Here is a 23342-nt window from a genome sequence, read left to right as displayed (position 1 = left end):
AAAGGCTGAGAGAGCTGGTGGTGTTAAGCATGGAGAAAAGAAGGCTCCAGGGTGACATTCTTTTAGTTTTCAATAATTAAAGGGGACTTAGAAGAACAAACTTTTTAGTAGGGCCTGTAGCAATAGGACGAGATGTAATTGTTGTAAACTACAAGAGAGTAGAATTAGACTAGATATAAGGAAGAAATGTATTTTCACTGAGGATGGTGAAACATTGGAACAGGTTGCCCAGAGAGGAGGTAGATGGGCTCTGGGCAACCCAATCTAATAGAAAATGTCCCTGCTCATTTTAGAGGGGTTGCACTAGGTTAACTTTAAGGGTTCCCTCTAACTCAATCCATTCTATGATTCTTCCTTTGTGATTCTGTTAGGAAAAGGTACTTCACTGAGATGCTGGTTGTCACTAGTACAGTCTTCTCAGGGAAGTGGTTATGGCACCAAGCCTGTCAGAATACAAGGAGTGGTAGCTCTCTTGCCTACATCGTTTAGTTTTAGGTAGTCCTGCAAGGAACAGGGGGTTGGACTCTAAACCATACATGTCCCTTCAAACTCAGGAGATTCTATGACTGTGCTCATGTGCAGTATGTGCTTCCCTCTGTCTTTCAGATTTTTGGGGGATTGGTGTGTGGGGTTTTTTTGGTTTTATGTTGTTTTTATGTTGTTGTTTTGGATGCACCTTATGACCTCTGTCACTGAATTGGCTCAGTGAATAGCTTGCCCATGAAAAGGAGCAGACATAGGTTGTTGTTTCTCTTTCCTTTCTCTGGGAACAAATTCTTTTTAATTGGCTAGGGCTTCCTACTATCTCAGCAGCACAGAAGGGCACTAGTTTCTGTGTTTACTTCTTTGTAACACTAATTAAGTAATAAGACACAACTTTAGAGATATCTCTGTGCAATAGAATGTAAGGTGGCAAAAAATGTTCCGTAAAGTATCATAAACCTAAAGATTCACTTTCTGGACCTTCCTATGACTGGAAGTGCCAGACAGGGTTAAATGTGCTCCAGTCCTGCCAGCAGCTGCTGCCTGCCCAAGCTGAGGGACCCATGGGAGCTGTGACAGGCAGGGATCACCAGGGATGCAAAGGAGGATCTTGAATGAGAACAAGGCAGAGAGTGATAGTGTGAGATTTCCATGGCAACAAGGTGTCTGACTATGGGTCATCTGTGACTCCAAAGCAGAAATAACTCCTTGAGCCTTCTGTAAATAAATACATGCCCGGAGCTCGATCCTTCACTTGTTCAGACTTGTGTGGTTTCTTTTGATACATGACTCATGCTGTAAACATGTAGCTTGTGGAGAAAGAAAAATAATTTGCAGTTCCCTGGTGGTTTTCTGTGTTTTTAGAAAATCTGTATCTTTTTAATGGAGATTGCCTTTTTTTTATTACCTATAAACACTGGTTCCTCAAAATATAATTTTTAACTTAGAGATTTGTTTTATGACATCTGCCACATCTATTAGGAAAGTCTTCCATAACTTGCCGTTCATAAGAGCAAAGGTGGACAAATCTCAAATCAAATGTCTTTGATTCAAAAATTCTGTCTTCTGGTCAGCATTCCCAAAGTAAAATTCTATTTTGCATCATGTGTGATGCTTTTAAAAAAATCCTTGGCTCCACGGCTTAGAATTAGAATGACTCTGTGTTTGAGCTAACTTCAGTGTTTTGAAATAAAGGTAGAAAAATTACTATGAAGTGATACTGAGAGGTCAGACCAGCTGGAGTGCATAAAGCCATAAGTATCTGATTTTTTTTAAAAGTGTCAGAGGGAAAAAAGGAAAAAAATCCTATCTAGTTCTCTTTTCTATGCTAATACTCAAGGTAGCTTGTAACTAACTTGTGATGTTATCTTTTCATGGCAAACATTCTCTAAGCTTTTCAGTGTCATAAATAGTATCCATTAGCATCATCCCTTTGGTTTCCTTAGCAACTGATGCAATCAATTCAATGACAGTTTCATCAGCACAGCAAAGCACCAGCTTCCAGAACTATGGACAGAAGTACAAAAAGCAGGTAGGCTGGAATCTATTTGCCTGCAGACCAGCTTTATTTCTTTCTCTCCTCCTTTCTATTTTATGGGTTTCAAGCCTTTAATTGCAGATTAAGCACAAATCTCTTCAAACAGTGCTCTGCTTGTGCATCAGTGATGCTTGATGCTGACTCTAAAGGATTCTCAGATCCACTCAACCCAGTTGTGAGTAGCTTGATATTTGAGCTTTACAGCTGGAAACCTTCTTAATTGTCATATATTGGGCTAGGTGTGTATATATAACTTGCTTTTTTGAGAATTAATTAGAGACTTGTGACATCAAGGTCATGCCTTATTTCAGTGGGTAGACAAAAGGGCCCTGGTTGCTGCTGCTTTCCACATTCCTTTACAGTTCAAAGGGATCACGTGCAGTTAATGTTTCCTGACAGTCACAGCCTGTCTGAAGAACAAACTGAGAAAGCCAATAGGAGTGGCAAATGCCTAGTGTCCATAGATTATCCTGCAGTCTCCATTTGTGAAGGAAGGTGATATGTCTGGGAGATATATTCCTTTTAAATGTCTGTTATAGTTATATATATTTTTTATTTTCCAGAGGAGCTCCTTTATTGTCCTGATGAGGCTTTAGTCCAACTCTGTAAGTATGCTTCTGTCTGCAGAAAGGCTTACTTCTCTTAATTTGCACTGCATTGTCAGTACCAAAATATCACTAAGGAGGGAAGTAGTGCTATGGTAGTGATTTATTGGATAAGCTCCATGCTATTTACAGGAAAAGTATTTTTTTTTCCTTTTCCTTCATCTAATTTTTCTTCATTTTTTCAAAGTCTGACAACTGGATGTATTCTGAAGAAATACAGAATAAGAGATGAAAACATAACTGTGTCGTACATAACTGTTACTCCTGAAGCACAGACAGAGGTAGTGCTTTGTTGCTTCTGTTAATTTAGATACTTAAAAAATATTTTATTAAAAATAAAATTAATATCAGCCTCTTGAATTAGGTGCAGAAGGTTTCCTGTGGGGACTGACCCAAGCTAACCAGAGAACATGAAAATTTATTAAACAATAAATTCATTGGATACTTCCCTTAGTTCTGAGGACAGCTGCTGCTAAACTCCAACAGTTTCTCTATCAGTTCTACCAACCTCTAAGCCCACAAGCATGAGTAAGATTTCTTACAGGTTTCTGAGTTCAGAGTTGGAAAAAATCATATTGACGAGTCAGGCTTGCTCACTGTCATGAGTGCTGGTAATAGTGTTCGCCCCCTGAAGAAACAGGACACTGTAGAATGAATCACAGGCTTTTTTTGGGATTCTGCTTTCCCCCAGATTCTTCATGATTCAGTTGCTATAGTTGTCCTGAAGTAGCTGTGACAGAAGTTCAAACTGATGCCCACAGAGAACTTTAATATTCCAGCATAACTGAGGCCATGAACTTTTTAAAAATGTAAGAATGTCTTCATAGTTTTGCTAATCTAGGTGTTGGAAGCTGTTCAACAGTCTTCTAGCACCATTACCGTAGTTCTAGTCAAACTCAAACACGGCACTTGCCTGTCAGGATTCATGTAATGATGTAAACTCATTTGATCTGAGATAGAGAAGGGAGAAGGCGTGGTCTCTTAGGCATTTTCGAGTTGTTGCTCAGCATCTCATGTGGTTGCTGACATTTGTCAACAGTTTTGGTTTGACTCTGGCATAAGATAGAAGTAGTCAGTGTGTATACAGATTTTTCTTTTCTCTTGGAGTGCAACAGACCAACTAATTTGCATCTAGTTGAATGCATAAAGATCACCTCTCATGACCATGTGTCCCTCTTGTGGCTGTGTAAGCATTTTCCCCCCACCCTTTCCCCCCCCACCCCCCCTTCCTTGGTGTTTTTCTACCTATTGTGGTGTTTTTGGCAGAACTCAGGATCACAGATCTCATAGCAGACTCTTTTGTTTTTGTCACTCCTTTCTATTGGTCATCACTGGGATGAGCAGCAGTTACAGAATACTGCTTGTTGTGGATTGACATTTGTATGCTCAGTGAGCAAGTTAAGTGCAATTGCAAGCAGACTATTTAATAGAGAGTATGAATGCTTGGCTGACAAATCCAGGTGTCTCTCTACTAATTACCATGCCCAGAACTAGATTTTTGCTTTTGCAAAATCTCAGGAGCCATTTGCGAATTTGAAACTTAAAACTGTTGTTTCTCTACTCAGCACCTGTTCTGTTCACAGGGTTTGATGGGGGGACATGCAATTTGAACACTAAACAAATTGGGCTATGAACACAACCACTTTAGATACATGGGAGCATTTGGAAATTTATTCATGGACAAACTTCCATATACTTGAAAGAGCCCCAAATGATACCTGGCTGAGTCTCTTTGCGAGCGATCTCTCAAAATTCAGGGAAACTTCCAAAACCTAATAATTATTTTGAGACAAAGTGTTCTTATCTCCACATGCTTTAAACAAAGCATAGTAGCCATAACTGACACTTCAGTTTTCTGCACTGTTCCTCTTCCATGGTGACAGGAAAGTGCAGTTTACTGACAGTTGGTCCAACAATGTAATATTGGCAAAAGCAATCAATGTTCCTTTTCACTAGGCATAGGTACCCTAGTTATTGTACAATTCAGTGGTTGCTACTAACAAATATCTAGATATGAGTTAAAATGAGTCTTGACCTTCAGTACAATCCACATGCTCAATTAATACTTTTTAATTGCTAATGCAAGTTTAAAGGGTGAAAGTGTGAGCAGCATAATGACGGGTGACTCATTCTCTATTGACCAAGGGACATGGGACTGTGTGTGTATATCTTTGTGAAAATAAAGGCTGCAGAAAGAACTTTAAACCAAATTAATTGAGCTAATATTTTTCTCATTCTGTTAAAGATGTGGTTCATGAATCAGCCATCACAATACTCACGACTTCCAATAATTGGGACAAACCATACATAGTAGGTGTTCTGTTACATTTAGATACCTGGTGACATGGAAAAGAATTCAATGGGTCCAAGTAGTACTGAAGTTTAAAGGACTTCTATGGCAGGAGAGAAAGGAGATTTTCAATGGTGGTTGCAGAAACAGCTAGGATGAGTTCAAAAGCTGAGTCAAAAGCACTTCTGGAAAACAGGAGGAAAAGTTGAACTTTCTTTGACTTTCATCATTAATGCTTGAAAATATTTTTTCTGTAGTAGCTTTGTATAATATTTAATTTCCTTACATTTTAAATATTTATTATGTAAACAATTACATACCACATAAAATCAGGACATATGCATTGAACTGGTGATAAATGATTTGTGTTCCTCCTTTCAGGTGGTTTCCCTGCAAAGACATAAATTGCAATAATCTTATTCCACATAAATATCAGTGGGAATGTGTTAGGTGTAAGGACTACAAAAATGGAAAGAATAGTTTAAAAGTTAAATCTTTACCCAGCAAATTAATCTGCAAATATAGTTACATTTACTGTAACTAAAATGATGTGTGAAAGCATTGTATTTGAAAAATAACCACAGCATCAAGAGATTTCATTGGACTTTCAGAAACAGAGGAATGCTGATATTAGGTTTCATGTCTTATTCCACTCCTCTAGCCTTAGTAAGCTACTTTGTATGGCACTACTTGTGTCGACCACCTCAGTATAAATTTGATATTAAAACAACATCACTCTAAGTGCTTTGAGCAGTCATCCTTATCATGAGAGGATCTGTTAACTATCCTGTGAAATGAACTTGTTGGAATAAAAAGTCTGGAATAGGGAATGAATTTGTTGCCTGCCATCAACCCTCTTTGGACAATGTACTCAGATTGAATTCTACTCTGGCAAAATGTGATAGAAATACACAGGTTGCTTGTGTAAAAGTGTTCACAGCTCCTCTTCTCTGCAAGCAATGATCCTCCAAACAGCTTTTTTCTTCTAAGGCATCTCCTGTGTTCATCTCTAAAACATTTTAATGAAAAATAAAAAAGTGTAATGAATTTAAAAATAACAAGAAAGAAAACCTTTTTTTTTTTTTTTTTTTCATATTAGGAAGTCATTACCTGGCAAAAATGGAGGTTATTGCATTCTTACTATTAAGATCTTTAAACATGTTTTGCTGCTAGGTGAATGAGCTGTGTCCAGGTACCAGCAGATACATCCTGTTGTTTCTATGCTCTCCAAGAGTGGCTATCTTGCAGTAAAAGAGCCATTTGCTGGGGCATGTTTGCTTTTAGCTTTCATGGCTTCCTTTCTATTCATCCTATGGGTAAAGATTTCCATATACCACCCTACTCTGCCTGGGGTAGGAGCAACTTGTCAGCTCCAGTGCTTCCCACCCCACTGTGGAGTGCTGTGTCCGGCATTTTTATAAACACAGAGAAAACAGAGTTAGAACAGTCCCTTGTTTCAACTTGCTGTCAGGTTGTCAAAGGGAGTTTTAAAAAATCCTGTCAATTAATCTCATTGAAACTCTTAGTGAAGGTTCAGCTAACTCTGTCCTTGAAGCTCTGTTAGTCCATTCACTTCTGATTTGAAGATAGGTTAGTAGAAGTGGCAGTGGCAAATTGCCTTCCTATCACTGTAACACAAAGGTAAAATTGGATGAAGGCTCATATACTGCAAGCTAGGTAGTCTTTTCCTGAAGAAAAACCAGGATACTTTAAATTAATATTTTGACCCTTAAAATCTGCATGCCGTATTAATAAGGTGATTTCATTGCTACCTATCCACCATCAGTCTGGTCTGGAGCTGATTACTCAGCACCTATGTGAAAAGCAGGAACTGAAGAGGGAGAGTTTCTTTATATGATATTGGTAAGAAAGATGAGAGTGGTGAAGCATTCAGGCTGCTAATCCAATACTTACTCATTGCAAGATTCATCTGTTTTGGTTTCAGAGACCCTGGTTTTGTATGGATAGTGTTAAATTTAGCATTCAGCTTGATTCCATTTCCATTCACCTTCAGCCCCCAGTGAAATATCATTGCCTGCCTACAGGTTCATTTGACAGCCTGAAACAGCAAAATGAGCCATTTTCAGAGTAAGTATTTTAATTTTGGATTGCTAATAACTGTAGCACAATCATGACATGGTGATGTGAAAGTGCCTGTGGTCTCAGCAAGCCACAGAACCCATCAGTGTTTTATGAGTTTACCATAGTGCTAACCTGTGATTTCTACACAAAGTTTCTGCTCCCTTCTTAGAATAGGATTTCAAGGAAGACAGATATTCATAGTTAGAAACAAGCTTGGCAGTGATTAAGGGAGGGAAGTTAAGCTGTTTCACTCTGGCTGTTAGACCAGAGAGGAGTATTGCAAGTCCATTATTGCTACCTTTCAGCCAGCCTGAGAATACAATGCTCTTGCTTGGACTATATCAGAGTTCATTCATGCTTGTGAGCAACAGGGACTTGGTCTGCAGAGTAACTTGAATGAAATGAGGCATTTTACAACAGAGATTCATAACAGTCCTTTCTGACATAAATAGAATGGCTGATGACTCTCAGAGCTGCAATTGGTGAGACACAGTGTGTTTTAACTAATGTAGTGATGGGCTATACCTTTGTTTTCTAGTACAAAATCTCATCACATTGAAGTATTTTGTCAAGAAATACTTAACAAGTATCACAAACACTGTTTAATCTCCCCAGCTTCCCAAACAGACTTGTATTTATTATGGCTGTAAGGACTGGCAATTGAGCTGTCTGATATACATAGAGGTTTTTTGCTAACAGGAGAAAATTGCTTTTTGACTATACTTCAGTGGTTTTTTCCCAACAGAAGCCAAGATGTGTCTACTTAGACACTTTCTGTGAGCATAATATGTATTTGTACAAGAAAGAATTGTTAGCCTAGTCCTCAGCAATTGGGTTTTATAGTGTTTAATTCATTCTCTAACCCCAAGCCAATATTAAAATGTTTCTCAAGAGCATTAAATCTTTTTATGTTGCAAGCCACTGCACAAATGCACCCTTCAGATCATGGTATCTGTTGCTGTGTTGTTTATATGTGCCTGTGAATCTGTAACAACCAAGAGGCAAAGATGTCTCCTGAGGGCTATCTGGCAATGCACTGTCACGGGCATGTACAAACACAATGACCTTGCTGTGCACGTCCTCATGGTATTAGACACAAGCCCAGAGTACAAAGAGTGAAGAGACATCTACCAGGATAAAATCAGATTTTTTTTTCTTTTTTGAGATCATGTGTGCTCTTCCATTAGCTTCTAGTATTTTCTTCATGGGTAACTTTGTACTATTTCTGTAAAACCTAGTGAACTTGGTTCCTAATTCCACTGTGCCACAAGTTTGAGTTACAGTTTACTTCCATATAATTCCTGCATGCACTATCTCTGTTCCTGCATTTGATATCACATTTGCAGCCAGTAAAGGAAAGCAAGAAAGAATACAATATGGTAGGTTGTTTAGGGACTGCCTTGATGTATGGAGTGGCCAAACCATATCCTGTTGGAGAAAGCTATTTCAGTAAGAATCTCTTTCTCCACCTAGAACTTGAAGTTAATAGGACTGATCTCTTTTGTGAAGTACTTTAAAACCTACTAATGAAAGAAGTAGGATAATACATAGGCTGCTATAAGACTTTGGAGTGAAATTATGCCTCAAATTTCAAGTGTTTCTTTTGCCTCACTTTCCTGAGTATAAAAGTTCTGTTGAGGCATAAGCATCTTTAAAGGAATAGATATGATAGATCATTAATTACAAAATTGAATTTCACTGTTCCACACTTATTCTTCCATTAGCTTAAGCACCTAGTAAACACACAAAATATGTTCTTGAACAAATGAGTTCTTGGAAATTTTCATGTTGCAGCCAATGGACTTGTACTTTATTTCAGAATGGAACAGCAAATTGCATCTCCCCAGGCCAAAAAACAACAGGGAAAAAACCTTCAATACTTTAATTTTTTTTCCTGATGTAATACCTCTAAATATTTTTAACATTCTTGCATTGTTTCAGAATAAACAGACTCTTGATCTGTCTGTATATTTGTGTTTTGTTTCTTTTTTCTCTTGTTGTGGGTTTTCTGGTTGTGGTTTTGTTTATTTGTTTTTATTTGTTGTTTTTGTTGTTTTGGTGGGTTTTTTTAAGAGTAGGAGAATTGAAATAAAATAATTGTATGTCAGTACATAGAAACTGGAGTTTTAAGTACTGTGGAGTCACAAACAAGTGATATGAAAAGAGGAATCATCCTGTTTCCATCAGAAATTATGGCTGACCTAAGCCCTTATTTCTTTAGTGATGTTAGAAATGGAATCTGCTCTTAATGTTATTTGTGCGAATTATATCTGGTGAAATCATGTGCCATTCAACAGTGTTTTAGCAAGTATAGCTGCAGAGGAATGTAGTTAGATAGCTGGGAGTTAAGAATCTTGTCTACTGGAGCTGTTAGGGAGAAAAAAATCGGATGGAACAGGTTTGTAATAAGCCTTTCATCAGTGATTTTATAAAGCCATAGCAAACAAGGTAAGAGTGACATAGAAAATCACAGCCAGTTCAGATTGATGATGATGTCAGATGTGGGAAATCTGAACAAGAGCAAACCTAAAGTACCCGTGGATGTTTAAGAAACTAACAAATTGTCCTCAAAGTGTTGCTTCTAAGAAACATTTAAATATATTAGACTTAAATTAATTGTGTTGCAAATAAAAATATTCAAGTAGATTTTGCAATTGCTCAGGTAGGATCTACAGTATGAAACATTCAGTTATTCAAAGGAAGACCAGAACTTGAGGGAGGAGGGTGACACTGCCTATGGAAAAGGCAGCAAAATGGAAATCTACTGTGGATGTGTATTCAGGGCTAATTAAAGGTTAATTCATGTTAAGGTAGATGGATGCCTTGGTTTACTTTTGTAAGTTACAGCTGTACAAATGCTGACTTAGGCCTTTTTGCAACATTAGGCTTTTGGGTAGCGTTGCTGATCTGTTTTTCCTTGTCCAGGTAATTATTGTGTTAAAAGTAAGTCTTAATCCATTTGCTAGGAAAATTTGATCTACAAGTTATATTTGGAAGATATGTAAATTCTGAACACCTTAATGAAACTTGTTTAGCTTAGTTCAGTCTTTCTGCATTCCACCAGGCTCCGTTCCAGTACAGTATTTTGGTACATAGTGGCTAAAACCCCCTACCTCTGATAAATCAGGTCTAAAAGATTACCTCAGCTAACCACAGTCTGAAGTGAACTTCAATCACCCAATGCCTGAAAAAACTTCACAGCATGCTGGAAAGTTTTCCTTTGAATTTTCATGTTATTACTTAGTAAAGTACTCAATTCTCTTTGCTGCTAAGCACTGGTAATAGTACAAGACTTGAAGCTAAGAAACCGGTCCTGTTATTTTTGGAGCATTCTGGGTCCATTATAAATAGAGGACATAAGATTGTTAGATTCATTATAGCATAATATCTTTTCCCATCATAAGCACTGGAAAATAGGATAGTTCTGGCAGTGCACATCTTGTACTGAGGAACTGTCAGGATATAGAAAAAGATTGTTTGGGCGATGGTACCTAATTTTTAAAAATGCAATATTTTTCCTCTAGGCACTTGCAATAGTATCTTCATGATCCAGATTCTTTTTTTCTTAACCATTTTAGTTCCCCTTTTCCTTCTCTACTTTGGTGTTTTCTTAATGTGCTGCTTTAGACAGAGTACTCAGTAATAAACAAATTGTTCTTTTTAAAGTACTTTCACTATATAGACTTCCAAAAGTAATTAAATTTTTGACAGGACCCCAACTTCTCTTCCTCTCTCACAGGACATGCATGCTAGATTTTTTTCTTTGTTTTGATTTTGTTTGTTTGTTTGTTTTCATTTTGTTTTGTTTGGAGTTTTTGGGGAGGTTGGAGAAGGGGGAGGAATTTCATTAAGCACTCTCTTCAGATGAGTCAGGGAAAGAGAGAGAATCATACAACATTGTTCAGTAAAATGGGATCTGGATGTTCTAATGCATTTCAAATCATTAATTAGCAGTAATTTGATGAGGACTAGTTACCATAAAGAGACTTTGGGAGTTTCTTATTTATCTTTTCTTTGGGAGGTATCTTTTTAAGCATAGTAGCCAACACTGAATTCTAGTAGATGTACTTAATTGCCCCTATTATTTGATCCCATCCTAACCTATGACCATCATTATATTAACAAAAGCATAATCAATTTTAATCATTAGCTCTCTAGGACAACTCTATAAGATAACATATTCTCATGCCCATTCAGTCAATAGCAGCATAAAGACAGTGGTATAAAGATAATGACAGCATGAAGATAGTGATATTACATTGTGTGGGAAACCCTGAAGAGGTATATCTTGTCTTAAACCAGGTCTCTACACATGCTTAGTTCATGGTGTCATGACTGTTGTGTTAGTTGTCTGGATTTTGGGTATCTTATTAGGTGGAACTTGTTAATCCTTTCTATTCAAATGTGAACAGCTAGGATGGGCTATGATGCTACTCTTAGTAATTATTCTTAAGTTTCTGTCATGAAAACAGTTAATTATTCAAAACCAAAATTTCATTGAAGAAATTCAGATATAGTACTTTATTTACTAACATTTTTATATAGCTCTAGGGTTTGTTTTGTTTTGTTTTGTGTTTTTTTTTTAAAATAGTAAATAGGGAAGAATGAGAAATCAGAGTTTAAGAGCCAAGAATGATAGTGCAAGATTTTTATTTTTATCTTTATCTTATTTTTACTCTGATGGGAATAATCTGTTCAGTTATCAGCATCAGGGTGTCTGTGACGTGTCATGAAAGTAAAATTGGTACTGCTGATAGGACACTGTGCTTCAGAGATAGAGACAAGCACAGCTGGGTGCTGAGCAGCTACTGGTCTGCTTTTGTGACTTGAGCTAGAAATTCTGCTCCTTGCTGTGCTGTATCCTATAGACATACTAACTTGCTCCCAGGGTACCCCTGAAGACAAGGTTTTTGTGGTGTAGCAAAATTAATCCAGCACCTAACTAATTACAATAATAATAATAATAATAATAAAAAAAAAAAAGGGGGGGGGGAAGAGATAGATTCTTGTTTCTCAGATTTGTTTACACCAGACTGGCTGCAGTAAGCCTGCTAAACCAGAGAAAAATTAGATTTGTATGCATGAGCAGTGACTGCCATTTACCTTCCGGCCTGTGGCAAGGAGATAACAAGAATTTGTGGCCAGGGATAGAGGGTGGGAGAACAGGGCCCCTTTTCATGGCTCCTTACTACTAGACTGTCAGGTAGAGGTAAAATTGCTCTTTAAAGGCTTAGTTCAGAATGTTTGCTTGCTTTGCAAGATGCAGAAGTTGCAACTAACAGCTTGGCTTCTTATCTTGGTGTTTTCTCCATCCTCTGTCTCTTAGTGATTCCAGCACACAGTGCTCCAAGAAGATCACAAACTGAAGAACTAGCCTTGGAAGTGAAGTCAGAGTTTGGTGGGTTTTTTTGGTGTTTTGTTTTTGTTTTGATTTGGGGGTTTGTTTTGTTTTGGGTTTTGTTTATTTTGGTTTTGTTTGTTTTGGTTTGGTTTGGTTGTTTTTGTTTTCCAGGGTTTTGTTTAAATGGATTTGGTTTGGGGTTTTTTTGACAATGTCGGTTTTATCCTCATAAAATTCTTGCAGTGAGGGCTGATTAAGGGGTCTGTGTATCCAGAATAGTCTGATAAACTACAGGCTATGGGACTACTAGATGATTTTCTTCCTGGTAGGAAGCTTTTTCAGGGAAAGTTACAACATACATGTGAATATGTTGTGGTTTAGGAATAGTATTCTCCAATTTAGTGTTCCCACTGAAACCACTCCCCCTTTCCCCTTTCCTTCTACTGAAGTAGGCTGGAGAGGAGAATTGGAGCCACAAAAGGTAAAGATGATGGGTTGAGATAAGAACCGTTTTCTGGAAACAACAATGAGATCAGAAAACAAACCAGTAACAGTAACAATATTAATAACAAACACATACAAGGGAGGTGAGTGGTTCACATGCAAATGGTCACTACTATACCATGTGGAGCCCCACAATACCTCACCACCACCATGCTACTCTGACCTGGAAGGAACCTCTTCCCCCATTCTCAGAAAATGATGTGAGGTGGTGTAGAGTAAGCTCTGGGTCTTAGCCATGCATCTTCCTGGCTACTGCAAAAATTAACTGTGCTGTCTGGAACCGGTACAGGATATTATTTTTCTGCAAACAGTCAGGCACATAACCTTGACTGATCATGTAGATTCTATGAAATTGTCATATCTAGTGTCACTAGAAGAGGTTGGCAGGTAGACTCTGTTCACAGAATATTCTGAGTTGGAAAGGACCCGTTAAGAGTCATCAAGTCCAGCTCTTAAGTGGATGGCCCATACAGGGATTAAACCCACAACTTGGTATTATTAGCACCATGTTCTAATTAACTGAGCTATTCTCAGGGTCACCTTTCTCTCTTCTAATCCAAACTATTATGTGATTCTATTATTCTATAGCACAGCTTTAAGTAATGAAATTCTGGGCTGTCATACATTAAGGAATGTCTCAATGTCTTAATGTCTTGAAAAATTTTTTGGTATATACAGTATGGGGGTAAAGCCCACCCTGAAATGTAAGTAGCAAGGCTATAGTGTTTATGCTCAGAAACAGGGAAAGGAACTCTGTTAGCTATAATGCCATGATCTGTAATTGTACTTGATCCTTGAAAGTATCCCAGAAACAATGCTATTGATTTTATGGTCCTAATCTGAGAGCATGCCTCTCTTGTTGGAACAGCTGTTTATTTTCCTCGCCTGCATTAGAGCTGTAGATGTGCAGAGAAAGTTGTGACTAGAGCTGTGCAAACTAGAGAGGAAAAAGGAAAAGAAAGGAAAAGGGTGGGGAGAGAATGCAAGCTCTCCTCTCTGCATTCCCCTCAGATTTTCCTTAAATTTTTTTTGTTTTCTCATTGTCTTTAGTTTGAGTAGAAAAAAGGCTCCAGTTGCAGGAAGAACTGGGGATTTCTAGGCATTTTATACCAGCTGAGCTCATGATGCTGTTTTAATAGGCTATTGGAGATGATTCAGCCAGCTCAGACTGTGTAAAACCATCAATTATTTATTTCTAAGTTTTGTGCCTTCTGGTCTGTGGAGATCATTAAGTCTGTATGCAAAATTACTGGGGAGAGGTGGTGCCTTGCTCCTCTTGCAACGTCATTAGAATTTTCAAGTAAAGGTTGTAAACAAAGATGGTTCTCTAGAGCAATTGCAATCCAAGCATTTAAGGGACTCATTCTAATTTAGAATTCTGTGTTTGTTCTTTCTCTCTGCTCATCTAGCCTAAGATCAATGCTGGCTGTCACAGTTAAAAAGACCTAAATTCATCCACATGTAAATTTTTGTGTTGTGTATTATGGTGACTTGATTTTCTTAATAATTCTTCCCTGCTGTTGCATAAAACCATGTTATTCAGCTATGACTCACTGGATTTCTGTTCACGTGTCATTTTGCAATTGGAAATTGAGATCAAAGGGGCAATCCTCTCTTCTATCCTCCGGCCCGGGTACTGTTGTGATTTGCAGTTCTGAATAAGTGATTTTTAATTTTTTTTTCTCTATTTTGGTCGTGATTTTGCAGTTATAGCCATGCTGTGTTTCAGTAGAGGTTTATGGAAGTGTTACCCTTTTATTCAGCTAACTGATGCAGTTACAAAAACCGGTACTCTCTTTTCTGGGTGCCATGAGTCTTACAGAATCCAAAAAAGCCACAAAGTTGATATTAGTAGCTGCAGAGGGTGTGTCTTTTTGCCAAGAAAATTCATGCAAGCCTAGCTCCCCTGAAGTGGAATCTGTGTATGCAGGAAGTGTGTGTAATACCTTTCCTTTTGTTCTTTATCTTCAGCTCTTTTCCTATGTACTCTCACTTTTAACAGAGCATCTCATGTAAAACAGGTGGAAGTTTAATACTACTCTGACAAAATGGGGAACAATCTGCTTAAATGGTGATACCTTGGGTCTGTGTCAGATCTTGGCATTACAGCTAGGTCTTCAGAAACATCATCTACTGTCCTCCAAGGGACCATTTTAACTTGCAACTCAGTCAAATATTTTAGTCTGTCATCTGTTAATAAGACTTATATTGTAACAGGCAAAAAAACAGCACCTAAAAATTATTCTCTTGGTTTCAGGATGGCACACAGTCTAAAGCTGAACTTCAGTAAAATTACCATTTAAAAAAATCCTAATCCAGGTATCTGGTTTATTTTCTACTATATCCAAGATGACTAGTAGGTAACTCAGTCATCAGGCTGTATTTTCTTAATTTTGTCACAGCATTTGGGACCAAATTCAGTTCCCATTATGTAGCGTTAAAATGATACTTTGCATATGCTGCCTGTGGGTGTTTGCAGAAAAGAAACTGTCTAGAGGATTTTATAGTACCTTGGGATTGAGAGATGTCTAAATAATGGTATATGACTGATGGATTTGAAATATGAAGATATCTGAATCGTAAATTGGTAATGCTAATACCTTGAGTGACTTCTCATGTACTCTTACTGCTCCTAAAAGGAGAAGGCTTTGTGCTCTTCAGCAGCTTCACATCTTCAGTCAGGCTTTGCCAGGGATGCATCTTGGTATTGTGCTAGGTTAGTGAATGCTGTAAGGGGTTTCAGCCTTACCTCTGAGTTTTGACACTGGGAGCTTGACTTTCCAAATTTGATGTTGAATTAGTACTGAGAGGCTTTTTCATATAGAGTAAATCTTGCTGTCCACTACCCCATCCTTCACCTTCCCTCCATAATTTACTCTAGTGAACTTAAAAGCAGTTCACATTTGGGAGAAGCTGAAACACAGCAATCAAAACTGATCCCAAAATAAATGGAGGGACTTGGGAAAGTTAGGACAACAATGTCAAAGGGCAATAGGAGGTATTGACTTTCTATGTGTATTTCCCAACCCTGCACAGCGACTTAAGTTCATAAAAATGTGCATAATCAAGTACTACCAATGAATCATCAAATGCCATGAAATGTTGTAGCAAAAAAAAATGTTCCTTGTTGAAAACATTATGCCTACTGATTTCCATTACTAGGCTTGGGTCAAGATAGAAATGTGAAGTGGAGGTGTGGAAAATGGAATCCCATCCTGTAGGACTTTTGCTTCCCCTCACTTAAATCTTCCAATACTTGTCTACCATGCTGCTTACCATGAAGAAGGTTTTTTTGTCAAACTCACTAGTTCTTTCAGTCTGAAAAATCAATGCCCATCCAGAAAGGCAGAGAAAGATCCCAGAAATGGTCTTCTTAAATTGATTTCATTTGTAGGGAGAAGTTGACCATTAATACTTTTGCGCTGATGTAAGCTTTATGTTTCATGTCATGGTGCAGATGCAGAAGTTTTTGCTGAAAAGGATCACTTATTAGCAAAGCAAAATATTTCTGCTGTGAGTGACAAAATGCTACCTATCATTGCGTGCATAACGTTCCCAATGTCATATTTAAAATCTCTGTCATTTCTGCTGAATTTACAGTGTATGTGATTTCAAGGGCTCTCCGTTTAAGTCACATTTTGCTTCATTATAACTGAGACTTAACATTGCACAATTCATTATTTGTTTTTCTTTTCTAAGAAAAACAAAACCTCAACTCCTCTTTCTCTGCAAGCAATTTACTCTAATGCTTTTGATTGTTCCCACTTCAGAGTTTTCCCCGTCTGCTGCTACTGAACACTTTTGGAGGCAGCTGCTTTTTGCATGTGCGTACACATGCTGTTTCTCTTGTTCTCATTTCATTAGCTCGCTGTGTTGCAGGACTGCTACAAAGCAGCTTGCTCCTTTAATTACCTTTATTTGCTAGTCAGGCCCAGGACTGGTGTCCTAGCTGGAGAGAAGATCAGAGAGGCTGCCTCCTAGAGAACAAGAAGGCTGGCAAAGGTTATAGGGTCTTCTAGAGGCCCTTTGAGTGTGGAGGCCGAGAAGGTCTCCATCAGTATGTTGACAGACCCACTGATAAGGATGGTGGCTTTCAAGGTAGGCTCTTGCAGGGCTTGGGAGTCTTTTGCAGTATTTGAGAGTGTAAGTGTAACCCAGCTAGAAGGTCAACGATCAGAAACACCAAGGAAGAAGCCAGAGGGGACAAACTATTTTGAAGGTCTGCTGGTCCAGCGTGTGCAAAATTGATGTATTTCCCTTGGTTTTGGTGCTGGAATTCCTCATCTTGTGTTTTTTGTCTTTTTATACCTTAACTGGTCCTCAGAGACCTGTGTACTTGTGCAGCAGCACGTTTGCCACGATCTCCAATATTGTCAAGCTTTTTGCAGTACCATGTATTTAAAGAATGCAGTTTTCCATCAGTGCTGTTGTGTGGCACCAAAACAGGGCTGTGAAAGGAGGGTGGAAAGCAGCAGTGACATTTTTAATTTTCATCATCTTTGACACCTGCGTCATGCTGAGAGCAAATAATTGTACCAATGAGGATATGTCTAGCTGAATCCAAATGTGGCAGATGCTTTGGGGGAAATTCTGCATCACAGTTGTTCTTCTCCAAGTTTTCGTGCCTCAGTGGATCAGTAAACAAGTGATACACCATTCAGAGGGAGGATGAAGGTAACTTGTACCTTTCTAAATATGACACCCTTACAAATGTAAAGCAACACCTGTGTGTTCAAAGGAACTATAAGCAACCCCCCCAGGTCTTTTTGAAATCCAAACCATAAACATAAATGCCCAGGTAAATTGGCTTTGCCTTCAAACAGTGTCCAAATCTCCCTACATCTATGCCCTCTCCAATCACTAGTGTGCCTGACCCTTCCTGCCCAAGGCAGATGCTGTCAGAGGAGCTGCCTGGGCAGCCTGGAGCCTGGCAGAGAGCAGTTGCATTTTATCTTCTCTGTGTTGCCTCTTGCTTCAGCTACTGCAGCATTTCAAAAGGGCAGGCTTAATGAGCTGTAAGGGAGGGGGTGATATTCAGACAAGTCTTAATAATACTGTTTGATTCATTCAAGAGCTGAATGTATCTGAAGAACCTTTTTTTTCCTTAAATCAAGGTTATCATTTTATTTCCATACATTGCCTTTAATGGCAGAGTCTATGTAAACACTTTTCAGTAGTGCACAAAGGAAAATGGTTAACAAGGATTACATCTTTCCACTAACCTTCATACAAAATCTGGTTTTCCTTCCCTCAGAGTGGGTATCAAAACAAACAAGCAAAAACCCAAGTACAGGCCAGTCAATTTTCCATTATAATCAATTTAGGGGTTAGGTACTTTCCTGAGGTTTACAAGCTCAAAGTGAATGCAGTTATGCCAAGTATTTTTTTCATGTAATGTTAAAAAGTACATTAACTGCCCCTGCCAAAACCCAGTAGGAAATGAACTCTCACCTTTCATTTTCTATTTCCTGCTCCATCTTCCATTATTATTTCTTGCTTATTTCTCTGAAGTCCTGAGGTTCACTTTTCTCTCCTCTCAGTAGGCTAAATCCATAGAGGAATGGGGGAAAATGAACCCAACTTCCTTTCTGAAATTATATTAATTTTTTTTTCCCCAGGGGTGACTTCTTTTCAAACGTGGTCAGACACTGAAGAGCTCTTACTCCTCTTGTAATGTATGAGTGGACCCAAATGTTTCTAGATCTGTGTGTCCAAGACTTGTTCGTGGGGCCAAAATTTTTAGTTTTATGTGGTGTTTTTTTGTTTGGGGGGATGTGTGTGTTTGTTTCTCTTGAGTGGTGGGCAATACCCTTCATTTCTAGTATTAATAGTAAAGCAGAAGATACCTCCTGCAACCTGAATGTCACCACAGTGACCCTCATTTGTTTTCTTCTTACTCATTTTTTTTCTTTAACCTGCTGGCCTTTATGGTGCTGCTTCAGTGAACAACTTTTTATATAATCTGGGTAAGCCTTCCTTTTTTGCTCTTTAATGTACTTAATAATATGTAGATTAAAAAGAAAGCTGCAAAGGTATATCTTAATCTACTTATGTACTAGCTATGGAGCTGTGTGATGTCAGCTTGCTCATGCTGTCCAATTGGCAAGCTGCTGATTTTGGTCTCTGAGCAGTTGTTGCCTTCTAAGGGATTATTTCCAATATAAATGCTGACACTTACTGCTCTCATTCTGCATGACTATGTATAATTCTTCTTTTGCTTTGAGAGCTCTGCTAAAGAGAGGCTGGGATATGTAAACATAGAAATTGCGTTAAAGGCTCAGATTAGGTTATTGCTGATAATGCTTGATTCTTTAGTGGAATTAAATGTAGCCAATTAGGAGGCTGAGTAATTGCATTTTTTCTAGATTTTTTTCCAGACATTCACTTGTGCCCTGAATAATCTGAAAAAATGTACTTTTTTCCCCTATTGAACATATTTTACATGTTCCTATTAGAATTAGATGGTTGTATAACTTATCTGAAATCTTCTAAATCTTGATCTATTATTGATTTATTTTGTCACCAGATTTGGAAGACAAATTGCACAATTTTCCACCTTCAAAAAAATCAGGGTTACACAATTGTTATGTTTCAGCAAGCTATGCTTCATGCTTGCTTGAGTCCTGTAATGCTAGTTTCCTTGTACTTTATTATGTCTGTTTTCTATCAATATTTAGTAAGCCATATTTTTCTCCTTTATGTGTTTGTGGAGCGTGTGGTTTTCTAGTGGTGAACTCCCTACTCTGAAGAGGAATTGTATAGAAACAACTTCAATTATAAGGGATAAACAATGTGTTTCTAGCCAATTGCCAGGCTAGGCACAAGATGTTACGGTCACCTTTAGTCAGAAGCTTAATGTGTGTCCTGGCAATGTCTCAATCTGTATATACCCTAAGAACACAAACATCTTTAAGGCATGTTTGTTTCTCGGTCCTTTGGGAGGAGAGCTTTAAAATAGGTATTTTGGTTAACAAAGAAGTGTGTTATAAGGGTCGTGTGGAAGGGTGACTTGACTCTTGAACCCAAAGGAAAAATTAGATCAGAAGAATAGGTGGGTCTCAAATTGACATCTCTGGGATTGAATCCCAACAAATAATATTGAACTGGGTCTGCAAACTCACTCTGGAAGTCCATTCTCCAGCTGGTAGCAATACCTATGGGAAAATGTAAGCCCACCTTCAAACTCCTGTAAGAACTTGAGGATGTGAAGATACTGTGAGAGTTTAACTAAGCTACATTGGCTGTTTTCAGAGCTGATAATATCTCAAGAGGAGAATCATTGAACGGAGTATACATAAAAGAGGTTGTATCAACATGCAGCTTAAAAAAAAAAGGAATTGTATAGAGGGAGGAATACATCCCTCAGTTCTAAATGCCTCCTCAGATTTGCAGTTACCTTTACTATGGGCTTGTCCTTTGCTTCATAATAAAGTAGTATGCCAGAACTAAATGTAATGTGGGTTTTTTTTAATTGACTATAACACTTAATAGCTACTGTCTTTACTTGGAGTACTTGCAGGTATAGTGACAGACTCTGTATACCCTGTTTTGTATAGTTGAAAGAAAACAGAAAAATTCATGGTGGATGCCTGTAGTTTCTCATCTATATTTATTTAAAGATCAGAAACCAATGCAATTTCCTCTAACAAGGATTTCAGAGCATTAATTAACTCAGGTTATGGCTTTCAAATAAATGTTTACAGATGAATCGTCGGATGGTTTTATCTTATGCCATTGCGGGGTAACGTGGTTGTCCAGGCTTCTTGATTTCTGTACTAATGCCATCTGGTGACTAAATGTTATTATGGAGGCCTTCCTCCTGCAGCTGGAAGGATGCAGGATGGGTTTGGCCAATGGCTGAATTTGAGAATCAGGAGAAATCCCTCAAGAAGGTGCCTTGGATCTTTGCAGAGGGATTAAGTTAATGGTCCACTTCTGGTAAAAGCAGTGCTGAAATGGATGTTTTAGAGAGGCAGTGAATTAATTTTAATGCTGTAATGATTAGCTGAACTATTGAACTACTACAGCTCATAACCTGTCAGAGCTGAGTAAGCTGCCTTCAAGGTAGTTAGGGCTGAGGCAACAATACAGTTTGGAATCAGTGGTCATCACCTTGAATTTCAGCTTGTTGCTGTCAGGCAGCAGGTTCAAAGATGGACTCTTTGTCACACATTTGCAGTATGTTTTTGCTGTAGGAGACAACTCTCTAAGCCCTTTCTGATGCCCTACTTCACTCATCAGTTAATAATGTAATAACTCAATTAATAATGTACTATCCTTTTAATAAGTACCACATATGTGTTCTGCTAAAGGCATTTTAAAGTGTCCAAGGAAAACTGGATTTTGAAGAAGACTGCTTCCCAGAACATGGTCCAGAAATGGTTTGAAATTATTTTTAAATAGGAGACCAAAAAATCTCAGTTTTTCCATCTTTTCTATACTAAAATACTGTCTTATCTTTTTTTATTTTTTTTTCCCTCTAGGTACTTGTTTAAGAAAATAGTGTTCATCATGTTACAGTGATGGCTTTGCTTACAGAACCTCAGCATGCCCAGTAACTGTCATCAGAACCTGTATTTCACACTGCTGTTCCTCCTGTATTGCCCTGCATTAATTACATAAAGGCTACAGGAGAAGAGAACAAGGTGCCTGGTGAAGTGCAAGTCTAGGAGGAAATGAAGTTATAAGTAAAGTTAGAATGGAAACAGTAAATTCTACCTTCAGCTCCAGAGCTGGGGTTTCAGGGGTCTGTGCAAGCTGCCAAAGTGTTTGCCACAATGCTGAACAAACAATGCTGGTGTTCAGTTCTTAGACTCTTGAAACCTGAAATTTTACCTGTTTTGGGTCTGGAGTTGGAACTGTGTACAAACCAAACCAGCCTGTTTTCACAGTGTAGCTGAAACCCTGCAGGCTTTGCTGGACAACCATACATAAGACACTGAGGCTTATTCCAGTCTCTTTATTAATCCCTTCTCACTGTCTTTAGGGGAAAAAATGATTTTGACAGTTCTAGGAAAACAAAAAAGATACATGCAAGATATATGTGTGTATGTGTGTATGATAAAAAAGGCCTGCCATATTACTGTGAAACTGGACAATATATTGTCAAAAGTGACATCTCTCTCCATTAAAATTTTAAAAATAGCAATTTCTTCCTGAAAAAATACTTGTGAGTTTATAGGTCTGTATTGTGCAAATTCATATATTGTAGGAGTATGGACATCCACACACACCCTCCTAGGAAAGGCCCATAATTTCTGAGATGAAAGCCTGGCCTAAATTGTGAAGTGCAGGTGCTCAGTGCTTTTTGAAAACTGCTTCTTCAGTTCTCTCCAGCTGAAGAGTCTTGGTCTGCAAGCACTCAAAATCTTTGTGCATCTGTGGAAATTCATGGCCTCAGATCCATAGGGCTCATGCTCGAACAGAAATTGTGAAAACCATATGTAATATCTTGTATTAGTAGTATGTGCTGTGTCAGCAGCATGGAACCGAAATAGAGACCTGCTGAAGCCTGGAAAAGGTGTCAACTGGTGAGGATGCTCCATTGGCCAGAGTTGTGTGCTGAGTCCAAAATTAGAAGTGTTCACTTCCGAACCTAGTTTGAATGTAGCCTGGGATAATGCAGTAAGTATGACTGCACTAAGTTTCCTGACTTTTTAAATAATTTTATGCTAAAAATTCAAGTAAGGTTTCTATTAGTTTTCTATATTGTTTTTAATAAATCTTAGCAAACTGATGATACAGCTTATCCAAGAGGAATATACTGCATTTCTCACTTAGAGGGGTTCTCTTCACAAGTTTATCATCTTTCTTTAAAACCTAAACAGAGCTTATTGGATTGAAATTAAAAAATGCATTCAAGTATGCTGCTTAAGGCATTACAGTGGGAAGTTCTATTGCACACCCTATGCCTCAGCTTAGTCTGATCTAAATTTCTTTGTCCTTCTGCCCTATTTAGATTGTAGGGATATAGCCAGAGTCATCAGGGGTTGAGTTTTGGTTTTTTAGCCGCAGTGTTAGCTATACACGATGTTAGTTTTTTGGTTGAAGCCCTTATAAGAGATAGTCGAAGGTGAAAAAATCACATAGTGCGAGGACTTTGTGAATGATAATGATAGGTGATCCCTTATGACATGGAGGGAATGCTAGAATTCTTTTCTTCAGCTAAGATGGTGTAATTAAGCACACTGAAGAGTCCTAACAACCACCCAGAAATTACTGAGGTGCAGGGTTTAGGAACTGCACAGCCTGGTTCTTCTCCATAAAAGCAAAGAAGAGGTAAAAATGTGGGATAGAAAGGCTGTTGTTGTCAGGGGAGAGGCAGCCACCCCTGACAGCAGCATTAATCATACCTGCCATCTCTTGGTGGTGGCAAAAGCCACAACTCCAGCTCTCCATGCCAGTCCTGACGGGTCTTGTTCTTTTTCATCCCTCTGCTTCCTCACTCAGGCAATGTCCCAGGGAGAAGACTAGGCTACTTCCAGGGTAGAGGAAATATTT

The 23342-nt window shown here is 38.3% G+C and overlaps 1 long non-coding RNA gene across 4 annotated transcripts in view; it reads left to right on the top strand.

Moving 5' to 3' along the window:
• The first annotated feature begins 1893 nt into the window (after positions 1 to 1893).
• LOC126643855 (uncharacterized) overlaps positions 1894 to 23342 on the top strand; it is a 133475-nt gene continuing 112026 nt past the window's right edge. For 3 of the 4 annotated variants that reach the window (XR_007629818.1, XR_007629822.1, XR_007629816.1), the window contains exons 1-2: positions 1894 to 2014; positions 2584 to 2625. This is a non-coding gene — a long non-coding RNA (uncharacterized LOC126643855). Of the gene's footprint in view, positions 2015 to 2054; positions 2196 to 2583; positions 2626 to 23342 lie in introns of those variants that run through there. The other variant, XR_007629815.1, reaches the window with a different exon arrangement.

Source organism: Myiozetetes cayanensis, unplaced genomic scaffold, assembly GCF_022539395.1.
Source record: "Myiozetetes cayanensis isolate MyiCay16 unplaced genomic scaffold, myiCay2020 scf1, whole genome shotgun sequence".
In the NCBI taxonomy this organism is placed as follows: Eukaryota; Metazoa; Chordata; class Aves; order Passeriformes; family Tyrannidae; genus Myiozetetes; species Myiozetetes cayanensis.
This window is presented reverse-complemented; position numbering and strand designations above follow the sequence as displayed.